At 43.0% G+C, this 13,288-nt stretch overlaps 1 protein-coding gene and 1 non-coding gene across 3 annotated transcripts in view; one reads left to right on the top strand and one right to left on the bottom strand.

Annotated features, from left to right (window-relative positions):
- LOC118368611 (sodium/potassium/calcium exchanger 2-like) overlaps positions 1–13,288 on the bottom strand; it is a 152,941-nt gene that overhangs the window by 123,566 nt on the left and 16,087 nt on the right. The window lies entirely within an intron of this gene.
- On the top strand, positions 3,536–3,611 carry trnat-ugu (transfer RNA threonine (anticodon UGU)). Its single transcript has one exon. It is a non-coding gene; the product is annotated as a tRNA-Thr (tRNA).

Genomic DNA, 13,288 nt, shown 5'->3' with positions numbered 1-13,288 from the left:
GTCGTCGACCTTCTTTTCAAAATGGTTGACGAAGTCATCTGCAGAGAGGGAGGAGGGGGGATTCAGGAGGGAGGAGAAGGTGGCAAAGAGCTTCCTAGGGTTAGAGGCAGATGCTTGGAATTTAGAATGGTAGAAAGTGGCTTTAGCAGCAGAGACAGAGGAGGAAAATGTAGAGAGGAGGGAGTGAAAGGATGCCAGGTCCGCAGGGAGGCGAGTTTTCCTCCATTTCCGCTCGGCTGCCCGGAGCCCTGTTTTGTGAGCTCTCAATGAGTCGTCGAGCCACGGAGCGGGAGGGGAGGACCGAGCCGGCCTGGAGGATAGGGGACATAGAGAGTCAAAGGATGCAGAAAGGGAGGAGAGGAGGGTTGAGGAGGCAGAATCAGGAGATAGGTTGGAGAAAGTTTGAGCAGAGGGAAGAGATGATAGGATGGAAGAGGAGAGAGTAGCGGGGGAGAGAGAGCGAAGGTTGGGACGGCGCGATACCATCCGAGTAGGGGCAGTGTGGGAAGTGTTGGATGAGAGCGAGAGGGAAAAGGATACAAGGTAGTGGTCGGAGACTTGGAGGGGAGTTGCAATGAGGTTAGTAGAAGAGCAGCATCTAGTAAAGATGAGGTCAAGCGTATTGCCTGCCTTGTGAGTAGGGGGAAGGTGAGAGGGTGAGGTCAAAAGAGGAGAGGAGTGGAAAGAAGGAGGCAGAGAGGAATGAGTCAAAGGTAGACGTGGGGAGGTTAAAGTCGCCCAGAACTGTGAGAGGTGAGCCGTCCTCAGGAAAGGAGCTTATCAAGGCATCAAGCTCATTGATGAACTCTCCAAGGGAACCTGGAGGGCGATAAATGATAAGGATGTTAAGCTTGAAAGGGCTGGTAACTGTGACAGCATGGAATTCAAAGGAGGCGATAGACAGATGGGTAAGGGGAGAAAGAGAGAAAGACCACTTGGGAGAGATGAGGATCCCGGTGCCACCACCCCGCTGACCAGAAGCTCTCGGGGTGTGCGAGAACACGTGGGCGGACGAGGAGAGAGCAGTAGGAGTAGCAGTGTTATCTGTGGTGATCCATGTTTCCGTCAGTGCCAAGAAGTCGAGGGACTGGAGGGAGGCATAGGCTGAGATGAACTCTGCCTTGTTGGCCGCAGATCGGCAGTTCCAGAGGCTACCGGAGACCTGGAACTCCACGTGGGTCGTACGCGCTGGGACCACCAGATTAGGGTGGCCGCGGCCACGCGGTGTGGAGCGTTTGTATGATCTGTGCAGAGAGGAGAGAACAGGGATAGACAGACACATAGTTGACAGGCTACAGAAAAGGCTACGCTAATGCAAGGAGATTGGAACGACAAGTGGACTACACGTCTCGAATGTTCAGAAAGTTAAGCTTACATAGCAAGAATCTTATTGACTAAAATGATTAAAATGATACAGTACTGCTGAAGTAGGCTAGCTGGCAGTAGCTGCGTTGTTGACACTACACTAATCAAGTCGTTCCGTTGAGTGTAATAGTTTCTACAGTGCTACTATTCGGGGGCTAGCTGGCTAGCTAGCAGTGTTGTTTACGTTACGTTGCGTTAAAAGAACGACAATAGCTGGCTAGCTAACCTAGGAAATCGCTCTAGACTACACAATTATCTTTGAAACAAAGACGGCTATGTAACTAGCTATGTAGCTAGCTACGATCAAACAAATCAAACCGTTGTACTGTAATGAAATGAAATGAAAATGTGATACTACCTGACCGGGTTGTTGAATTCGATTCAGTAACGTGTGTGTGGTGACGTTGGCTAGCTGTTAGCTGTTGGCTAGCTAGCAGAGTCTCCTACGTTAAGGACGACAAATAGCTGGCTAGCGAACCTCAGTGAATTAAGATAATCACTCCAAGACTACACACTCTAAACTACACAATTATCTTGGAAACAAAGACAGCTGTGTAGCTAGCTAACACTAAACTAATCAAGTCGTTCAGTTGAGTGAATTGCACTACAGTGATGCTAATCTGTGGGCGTTAGCTAGCGTTGCTAGCTCCTGGGCGAATAGCAGTGAAGGCTACGTTAGGGCGACGAAATACGATAATTATGCAATTATCTCTGATACAAGGACGGCTATGTAGCTAGCTAAGAAGAATTGCTAAGATTAGACAAATCAAACCGTTGTACTATAATGAAATGTAATGAAAAAGTTATACAACCTGCAGAGCGAAGTGCGAATGCGACCGCTCGCTCCAACCCGGAAGTGACAACGACTATCATTGTGAGTAACCGATATCTACTGTTTGTTTGTTATGTATTTCTGTGATTACTTAGTTAGTAAATAAATAATTAACCCAATTTGTATAATTCTGATTCATTATGGAAACTAGGGTTTGTGCAGATATCTAAGGGTTTGTGATGTTCAGTAATGAGAACTGATGAGGTAATAGCAATAAGAAGAATTCGTTAAAAAAATACTAATTTATTAGATATTAAAATATCTGAAGAGTTATATTCGGAAAATTATGACTCTGTAAATCTCAACAGTTTCCACGGTGCCCCGACTTCCTAGTTAATTCATGTTTACATGATTAGTTTAATCACGTAATAATTAAACCTAGAGAACTGATATGATATAACTATTTACATTTAATGATAGTCCAGACACAACATACTGGTGGTATACAGTCTCGTATACTATGGCTTTCAGCCAATCAGCATTCAGGGCTCAAACTACCCAGTTTATAATAGCAGCATTTCAGCCAAGTGCATTTCAGACAATATTCCACGGGTATGACGGAAAAACACTTGTTTACGGTTCTATTTATGTTGATAACCAGTTTATAATAGCAATAATAGCAAACCCACAGGGGTTTGTGGTATATGGCCAATACACCACACCTCCTCGGGACTTATTGCTTAATTACAGTTGAAGTCTGAAGTTTAAATACACCTTAGACAAATACATTTAAATCCTGTTTTTCACAATTCCTGATATTTAATCCAAGTAATAATTCCCTGTTTTAGGTCAGTTAGGATCACCACTTTATTTAAAAAATGTGAAATGTCAGAATAATAGTAAAGAGTGATTTAGTTCAGCTTTTATTTATTTCATCACATTCCCAGTGGATCAGAAGTTTACATACACTCAATTAGTATTTGGTAGCCTTTAAATTGTTTAACTTGGGTATAATGTTTTGGGTAGCCTTCCACAATAAGTTGGGTGAATTTTGGCCCACTCCTCCTGACAGAGCTGTTGTAACTGAGCCAGGGTTGTAGGCTTCCTTGCTCGTACACGCTTTTTCAGTTCTGCCCACAAATCTTCTATGGGATTGAGGTCAGGGCTTTGTGATGGCCACTAATACCTTGATGTTGTTGTCCTTAAGCCATTTTGCCACAACTTTGGAGGTATGCTTGGGGTCATTGTCCATTTGGAAGACCCATTTCTGACCAAGCTTTAACTGATGTCTTGAGATGTTGCATCAATATATATCGACATCATTTTCCTACCACATGATGCCATATATTTTGCGAAGTTCACCAGTCCCTCCTGCAGCAAAGCACCCCCACAACATGTGGGGGTGTAGCTCAGTTGGTAGAGCATGGCGCTTGTAACGCCAGGGTAGTGGGTTCGATCCCCGGGACCACCCATACGTAGAATGTATGCACACATGACTGTAAATCGCTTTGGATAAAAGCGTCTGCTAAATGGCATATATTATGATGCTGCCACCCCCGTTGGGATGATGTTATTTGGCTTGCAAGCCTCCCCCTTTTTCCTCCAAACATAACGATGGTCATTATGGCCAAACAGTTCTATTTTTGTTTCATCAGACCAGAGAACATTTCTCCAAAATGTACGATCTTTGTCCCCATGTGCAGTTGCAAACCGTAGTCTGGATTTTTTATGACGGTTTTGGAGCAGTGGCTTCGTCCTTGCTGAGCGGCCTTTCAGATTGTCGATATAGGACTCGTTTTACTGTGGATATAGACACTTTTGTACCCATTTCCTCCAGCATCTTCACAATGTCCTTTGCTGTTGTTCTGGGATTGATTTGCACTTTTCCCACCAAAGTAAGTTCATCTCTAGGAGAGAGAAAACGTCTTTCTTCCTGAGTGGTATGACGGCTGGGTGGTCCCGTGGTGTTTATCCTTGCTTAAAGTTTTTACAGATGAAATTGGTACCTTCAGGCGTTTGGAAATTGCTTCCAAGGAAGAACCAGACTTGTGGAGGTCTACAATACTTTTCTGAGGTCTTGGCTGATTTCTTTTGATTTTCCCATGATGTCAAGCAACGAGGCACTGAGTTTGAAGGTAGGCCTTGAAATACATCCACAGGTGCACCTCCAATTGACTCAAATTATGTCAATTAGCCAATCAGAAGCTTCTAAAGCCATGACATAATTTTCTGGAATTTTCCAAGCTGTTTAAAGGCACAGTCAACTTAGTGTATGTGAACTTCTGACCCACTGGAATTGTGATACAGTGAATTATAAGTGAAATAATCTGTCTGCAAACAATTGTTGAAAAATTACTTGTGTCATGCACAAAGTAGAGTCCGACTTGCCAAAACTATAGTTTGTTAACAAGAAATTGTGGAGTGGTTGAGAAACTAGTTTTAATGTCTCCAACCGAAGTGTATGTAAACTTCCGACTTCAACTGTTTGTGGAACTCAAACAACATCAACACCAGTACCCAAATTTCTAAATCCGCAGAAGGAAATTGCAAACTGTCTGCTGTGTTTGCACACAATCCCCTTTATAACTGTTCTTTGAAGCGCATCCTGATGGTGGATCTTGCCTCTGTGCCTCTATTTATAGCTTGGTAATGCATCGGAGGTCACACCTTCCATCACTGCACCAACATCTGCCTCAGTACACCGGCTTATCCAACATGGAGGACACAGACATCTAATATTGTGGCTAGGCACGGAATCCTACTTAGCACCGTTGTGAGGATAAAAACATATTGTCCGTTTTTTTCCCCTCCTTTTTTGCCTGTCTTTCCTAAATGTGCTTTCCATCTTATTCAAAGACCTGAATTTTCTTGTCGTAGATGCTCTTATATCAACTTGCCTTTACTGTTTAATGTATTTGAACGGCATTTCAGCCAATCATATTGCATATTTCTCCAAACCCATTTTATAAAAACAAACAATGTTAAGCCCGTCTATATTTTAATATGAGATAATTGATTGTACTTTATCAAGATTTCCACAGATTGTAAATTGCCTGACTTAATCCATATATGACATACTGTCTAGCGTGTACTGTTGGCAGGTATGCTATATGCTTTATTTTTTATTTTTTAAATAGTTAAGTCAACTAACTAGATTCTAGGACTTAATATCATGTTCCATTTCAATCAAGAGATTCATCCTAATGTTGTTTCTAGGACAAAAGTTATCTGATACATTTGTGCAGTCAATATATGCAGATACTTTTTACCAGCCTACATCATCATGTAAAAGTCCCGTTTCAAGGTCATTTTATTAAATCATGTACCAACATGTCTTTATATTAACAGTGTGATATAATATGAACACACTGTAATGTGATTTTTGGTATATCGATCTTCACACATAAAGGTCAGACGTACCATTTTGTGCAAAATGGTTCTCACTGTCTTCCATAAAACCATCATGAGCAAAGTGCTGAGTAATCTAATCTGACAGACCCAGTATTTTCAAAAGCATCCAGTCAGTTCATCACCCAAACAATGAGAGCCGCAAGATAACAAGATAAGAATGGGAAAGCCATACAGATGATTGGCTAGCGCTTCAAATGATAACGTACAGTACAAAGACACTCCTTCAAAGATCATTGTTTTGACGATGGTGATAGATGCTACAACATGACATTAAGGTATGACATGAACAAATATGATCCAATACAACCTACAACTTTCATTACTTTAGTCTATAGTTTTGGACAACTATGATAATATTTCTATATGAGGGTGATTAATGTATCTTTAAGCAATGCCAATATGTCAACAAATTCTTATTTACAATGACAGCATATCAAGAGGCAAAATGCCTCCTGCGGGGACAGGAGCTGGGATTAAAAAATGAATGTAGGACAAAACACACATCACGACAGGAGAGACACCACTACATAAAGAGATACCCCTGACAACAACACAGCATGGCAGCAACACAACAAGACAACATCACGGTAGCTACACAACATGGCAGCAGCACAAACATTATTGGACAGACATTTAATTTGAATTTAACTAGGCAAGTCAGTTGAGAACAAATTCTTATTTACAATGATGACCTACCAAATGGTAACAGGCCTCCTGTGGGGACAGGGGCCTAGGATTTTAAAAAATTCATGTAGGACAAAACACACATCACAACACTAAATGAAGAGAGACTGAAGACAACAACATAGCAAGGCAGCAACACGTAACACAGCATGGTAGCAATACAACATAACAACAGCATGGTCGAAACACAACATGGTAGCAGCGCAAAACATGGTACAAACATTGGGCACAGTCAGGTCAAGAAGGTAGAGACAACAATACATCACACAAAGCAGCCACAACTGTCAGTAAGAGTGTCCATGATTGTCTTCGAATGAAGAGATTGAGATAAAACTGTCCAGTTTGAGTGTTTGTTGCAGCTCGTTCCAGTCGCTAGCTGCAGCGAACTGAGAAGACGAGCGACCCAGGGATGTGTGTGCTCTGGGGACTTTTAAAAGAATGTGACTGGCAGAACAGGTGTTGCTCGTGGAGGATGAGGGCTGCAGTAAGTATCTCAGATGGGGGGAGTGAGGCCTAAGAGGGTTTTATGAATAAGCATCAACCAGTGGGTCATGCCTCGGGTATACAGAGATGACTAGTTTACAGAGGAGTATAGAGTGCAGTGATTTGTCCTACAAGGAGCATTGCTGGCAAATCTGATGGCCAAATGGTAAAGAAAATCTAGTCGCTCGAAAGCACCCTTACCTGCTGATCTATAAGTTATGTTTTTGTAATCCAGCATGGGTATGATAGTCATCTGAATCAGGCTTCATTAGGCAGCTGGTGTAAAAGAGGAGCGTTTTCGATAGATGAAACAAAGTCTAGATTTAATCTTCGCCTGCAGCTTTGATATGTGCTGAGAGAAGGACAGTGTACCGTCTAACCATACTCCCAAGTACTTGTATGAGGTGACTACTTCAAGCTCTAAACCCTCAAAAAGGTAGTAATCACACCGGAGGGGAGAGGAGCATTCTTCTTACCAAACCACATCAAATTTGTTTTAGAGGTGTTCAGAGAAAGCTTGTTGAACACTAAGAAAGCTTTGTTGTAGAGCATATACAAAATCCGGGGAGAGGCCAGCTGAGTATAAGACTATCATCTGCAATAAATGGATGAGAGAGCTACCTACTGCTTGAGCTATGTTGGGGTGGCATGAAGCCTAGTGGTTAGAGCATTGGGCCAGTAACTGAAAGGTTGCTAGATTAAATCCCAGAGCTGACCAGGTCAAAATCTGTTGTTCTGTTTCTAGGCTGTCCTTGTAAATAAGAATTTGTTCTTAACTGACTTGCCTAGTTAAATCAAATAAATATGTTGTTGATATAAATTGAGAAGAGTGTGTGGCCTAGAATCGAGCCTTGGTGTAATTCCCTTCATGACAGGCAGTGGCTGAGACAGGACATGCAGAAATGTTTTGCTTGCGGAGGATTACCGGAATGAGGTGGCTATGCATTGCAAACAAATCTCAATTGTGCACAAACTTGTGGGGAAAACGCAGATTGGAACTTTCTTGTTCTCAACTCCTATGGCAGGACACCACTCAGGCCTAATGGGTGTTTCCCCGCCTTGTCATCTGTCCCTATCCGAATGGCCTGTGATACTTGGAGCTTGCTTGCTAAGGAAGTCGTTTCAATCTGCTTCTCCTCCTCTATCCTGTAGTGAAGTAGACGGAGAACAGCAAGAATGTCCCATGTCACAAGTCGTGTAAACCGAAGCCAGCTGCATGCTGCTAAGCGGACGAGAGTGACTGCGAGAGGTTCGCTGCACTGGTTCCTGATCTACCTGCGCCTTCATCGCTGGGACCATCTGTGTCTGCGACTGCAGTGCTAACTTCTAAATCAAATCAAATTTGATTGGTCACATACACGTGATTAACAGATGTTATTGCGGGTGGAGCAAAAAGCTTGTGCTTCTTTCTAAGATATAAGTAATGCCAGATATGTAAACATTAAGTGACTAAGATACCGTCGCAACCTCCTGAAGTTGAAGCGGCTCTGTTGCGCCTTCTTCACCACACTGACTGTGTGGGTGGTCCATTTCAGAATATCAGTGATGTGTACGCCAAGGAACTTGATGTTTTCCACCTTCTCCACTTCGGTCCCGTCGATGTAGATAGGGGGTGCACCCTTTGCTGGTTGCTGAAGTCCACGATCATCTCCTTTTGTTTTGTTGAGGTTGTTTTCCAGACACCACACTCCCAGAGCCCTCACCTCCTCCCTGTAGGCGGCCTCGTCAATCAATCAAGCCTACTGTTGTGTCGTCTGCAGACTTGATGACTGAGTTGGAGGCGTGCTTGGCAAAGCAGTCATGGGTGAACAGGGAGTACTGAAGGGGGCTGAGCACGCACCCTTGTGGGACCCCAGTGTTGAGGATCAGCGGAGAGGAGGTGATGTTTCCTAAATTCACCACCTGGGGACGGCCCGCCAGAAAGTCCAGGACCCAGTTGCCAGGGCAGGGTCGAGACCCAGGTCCTCGAGCTTAATGTTGAATGCTTGGTGTTGAATGCTGAGCTATAGTCAATAAACAGCATTCTTACATTCTTACATATTCCTCTTGTCCAGATGGGATAGGGCAGTATGCAGAGTGATGGCGATTGCATCGCCTGTGGATCTATTGGGGCGGTATGCAAATTGAAGTGGGTCTAGGGTGGCAGGTAAAGTAGAGTTGATATGATCCTTGACGAGTCTCTCAAAGCAATTCATGATGAACAATGGTGGACATCTTGAATATGTGGGGACAGCAGACTGGGATAGGGAGAGATTGAATATGCCCGTAAACACACGAGCCAGCTGGTCTGCGCAAGCTCTGAGGACGCAGCTAGGGATGCCGTCTGGGCCGGTATCCTTGTGAGGGTTAACACGTTTAAATGTTTTACTGTTTATATTCTGCCATATTACCAGTCATCTTGCCATGGTTAAATGCAGTGGTTCGCGCTTTCAGTTTTGCGCCATGCTACCATCCATCCACGGTTTCTGGTTAGGGTACGTTTTAGTCACAGTGGGTACTACATCTCCTATACACTTCCTAATAAACTCAGTCCCCGTATCCATGTATGCATCTAGATCATTTTCGCAAGCTACCTTGAGCATATCCCAGTACACGTGATCAAAATAATCCTGAAGCGTGGATTGCGATTGGTCGGACCAGCGTTGAATAGTACGAAGCACGGGCAATTCCTGTTTGAGTTTCTGCCTATAGACGGGAAGAGCAAAATGGGGTCGTGGTCAGATTTGCCGAAAGAAGGGTTGGGAAGTTTGAATAGCAATGGTCGAGAGACTTTGGCAGCCTAGTCCTCAGATTTGTTTTGTTAAAATCCCAGGCTACAATAAATGCAGCCACAGGATATGTGGTTTCCAGTTTGCATAAAGTCAAGTGAAGTTCTTTGAGGGCTGGAGATTGTCCAAATTAACCTTCTTTCTTAAGCTTCATATGTTAACATGAGCTATTTTTAGCACTTTTCTGGGTTGCTTGATTGTTTACATTGCTTTACTGGGAAGCTAAGCAGAAGTAGATATGCTCATGTTATTTATGTTAGTGCAGGGTAAGCTGCACACAGTAGACTTCCTACTAAGGCACATAACTCTGGTTCATAGGCACATGATTACGGCATACAATAGCTGTGAGATCAGCAGAGGCATTTAGGGCAGTAAAAGGGACATCAGTTAGGTTACTAACATTGTGTCTTCCAACACCCCTGGGATAATGTACATTTGCTGAGGTGTCATGACAACTCAGCGACACAATGGTAGGGAACAACTGAGTTGGGCCTGGGTAAGTCATTGTCTCAACACAGCCTTATAATGTGAGAGGATCCAGGAACTCAAATGTTTTGGGTGCATCACATCCTCCTTATAATATGAGCTTTGCTTCCAGAAGGTATCAAAATTGTCAATAAATGTTACACCCACAGAGCTGCAATAGTTTCATAGCCAGTTATGAAGGGCTAAAAGTCAGTTATGGAGGGCTAAAAGTCTGCTGAAACATTAAAATTCCATGATTTAAGGAGGGCACATGTCCTTATTTGTGGCATTTGTTGGTAACAAGCTGCGACCCAATCTGTTCTTTAAAATCCATCTTCAGCTGTTCTGAGCTGCTCTTCATAATGTCATTGAATCCCACACAAACTATAATAGATCCAATTTCAGATGATGCAGGTTTAAAATGTTTGGGAGCAGCTTATTGATGTCCTGTACTCATACTCCTGGATAGCACAATGTTTTTCCTCTAGGGACTGAAACATTTCTCACCATTGAACTGCCAAATACAATGGCCGGAGAAGGGGATGGAGAAATCTGCCCATTCCCACCTCTCACACAATTAATTTAACCATTCACGGGCCCAAGAGAAGAAGGACAGCTGCTCCCGAGAATAGGTCTAGACTTCCCACAGCAGGCAGTGCCCCATCAGATCCAGAGAGGGAAAGGAGTCGAACTCAACGACGAAGCCGCTGCTGGAGTCAGCGTAGTTGGAGTCAGCATAGCTGTCGAAGACACAGATAATCCCAGCAATGGAGGCACAGGTAGAGCAGGCACCAGTGCGGCAAAGCTATTTCTTATGTCAATCTGCTCCAAACCTCTCGCAGCATTCCGCTGGCTTCAGTTTCCATGACTTGTGACATGGGACCAGCGCTGTTCTCCGTCTACTCCACTACAAGATGGAGGAGGAGAAGCAGATGGAGACAACATCCTTGGCAGGCAAGTTCCAGGTGGCACAGGCCATTTGGATAGGGACAGATGACAAGGCGGCGATACATCCATAAGGCCTGAGTTGCGTCCAGCCACAGGAGTTGAGAATGAGAAATGTCAAAATGTTGTTTTCTGCTAGTTATTAGCAGGTGTAGACACAAACTCGTATCAACAAAATAAGGAGGTTTCTGAGTTTGTGATGGGAGAGGTTGGAGAGGAAGCAGGCGCCAGTTTAAGAAAAATTGTGGAGCAAATCTTCTTACTCAGTCTTCTTCCTCTGTCTAACAGCGTTACAGTGGATTTGGCCTTGGATGAGATGAGACTGTCAGAGGAGATCTCAGGAATGATAGTTGAACCCGAACTCGCTGTCCAAATCGGTTAGTCTCCTCTCTTTTTACAACCAAAACCCAAACTAAGTCCTATTGTCTACATTGTCACCGTCCATAGAACGTTCAGATCTTCCCCGGAAGATTCGTTTAGCTATATTAATAAGACTAAGTATAGTGCCTCGCGGTGGCCATCGGCAAAACAAAAATTGCGGAACAGCTGACGGGTGCCTGCTGTGTTAACAGTCTGGGAGTCTATCTGCAAGATTTAGGGGGCACATTTAGTAGAATAGGTTGGAATTGGAGTTGGCACCTCAGTACCTCCAGGCTCTGATCAGGCCCTACACCCAAACAAGGGCACTGCGTTCATCCACCTCTGGCCTGCTCGCCTCCCTACCACTGAGGAAGTACAGTTCCCGCTCAGCCCAACTGTTTAGGGCTCGAGGCTTATCCGGTGTTCCCTATGGTGTGTTTTAGTGCAGGACCCAACGATACACAAGGGGGCGCCCAAAAATGCAAATGCTAACAAAATTATCACACGTAATAGCACATTTCCATGGAGGCTGCTAGCTAAATCTGCTAACGAGTGCAAACTAAAATAAACAAATTGCAAAGACATAAAGTTATACATGTGTAAATGTAGATCTAAACTGCTTCATATTGTAAATTCTGTTCAGCATCAGACTAATTTTGTGCTTCAGTTGCACTTCTCCACTCAGAATGCCAGTTTGTGAATTCTCATCTATCAGCAGACAGCTGTGTAGCTACTTTTCTCCAGTACTTTTCCTGGTGTAGCCAGTCTACCTGTCTCGGGTAATATGCAAGATTAGCAAAACATTTGGAATTGTGGCCAACTACATTCTTTCCACGATAAACATTAGTAATATGATGGCCATGCATAATTTCTTCAAAACAATACCTTGCTTTTTCATTGTGAGCTCATTTACTTGTGTGGCTGCCAGACAAATAGAGTTGCGCTTCTATTGTCATCTGATGAAAAGCAAGCTATTTTCTGCTGAATGTGTTGCACTAATGTATTTTATGTGAAGGAAAACTATAGTTGCATTTCCCTGATCACTCTATTGGAGAAAAAAAAACTTGACTTTCAATATAAAATGCTACCCCTGTCAATACATGGACTCACCAACAAGTGCTCAGCATATGTGGGAACTCCTTCAAGACGGTTGGAAAAACATTCCAGGTGAAGCTGGTTGAGAGAATAACAAGAGTGTGCAAAGCTGTCATCAAGGCTAAGGGTAGCTACTTTCAAGAATCTAAAATATATTTTGATTTTAACAAACTTGGAAATGAACCAATCCTCCATTGTTAAGACAATGGAACAATCATGTGCTTCATTATCTAAATATTGAAATAGTGTGGGCGACAGAGAGGAACAAAATGGTGCATTTTGAGGACATGTTGTGGAGAGTAGTTGGTGAAATGGTGAGAACAGGCGAGTCTGGGCAGGAGTGATGTTGTTGATGTTTGTATGTTATCTTTTATATGTGTATGTTTTGTATTGTTTAAAAAAATAAACAAATGACCAAAAAACTCTAAGAGCTCAGATGCAAAAATGAAATAACCATTGTTTCGACAGACAAGCTGTCTTCATCATAGTATAATGACAAACACTGTGGGTCACTAGTTTATAAAGTTTCAAAGGACACACAGGTATCTGTAATCCCAGTTTCAAAGGACACACTAAAACTGATGTGCCTGGAACCAACAATACCTCATTCAAAGGCACTTAAAACTTTTGTCTTGCCCATTCACCCTCAATGGCACACATACTCAATTGTGTCAAAGGTAAAAAAAAAAAAATATATATATCCTTCTTCAACCTGTCTTCTCCTGCTTCATCTACACTAATTAATGTGGATTTAACAGGTGACATCAATAAGGGATCTTAGCTTTCACCTGAATTGTCCTGGTCAGTCTACGTCATGGAAAGAGCAGGTATTTCTAATGTTTTGTACACTCAGTATATAATATAATCTGTAATGGACAAGCTTAATAAGGATCCAACCTTTTTTTTTATTACAAATTTCACCTAAAATGACATACCCAAA

This window comes from Oncorhynchus keta, chromosome 35 (assembly GCF_023373465.1).
Source record: "Oncorhynchus keta strain PuntledgeMale-10-30-2019 chromosome 35, Oket_V2, whole genome shotgun sequence".
Lineage (NCBI taxonomy): Eukaryota > Metazoa > Chordata > Actinopteri > Salmoniformes > Salmonidae > Oncorhynchus > Oncorhynchus keta.
The sequence above is the reverse complement of the archived record's forward strand: the minus strand, read 5'-3'. Positions and strand labels throughout refer to the sequence as shown.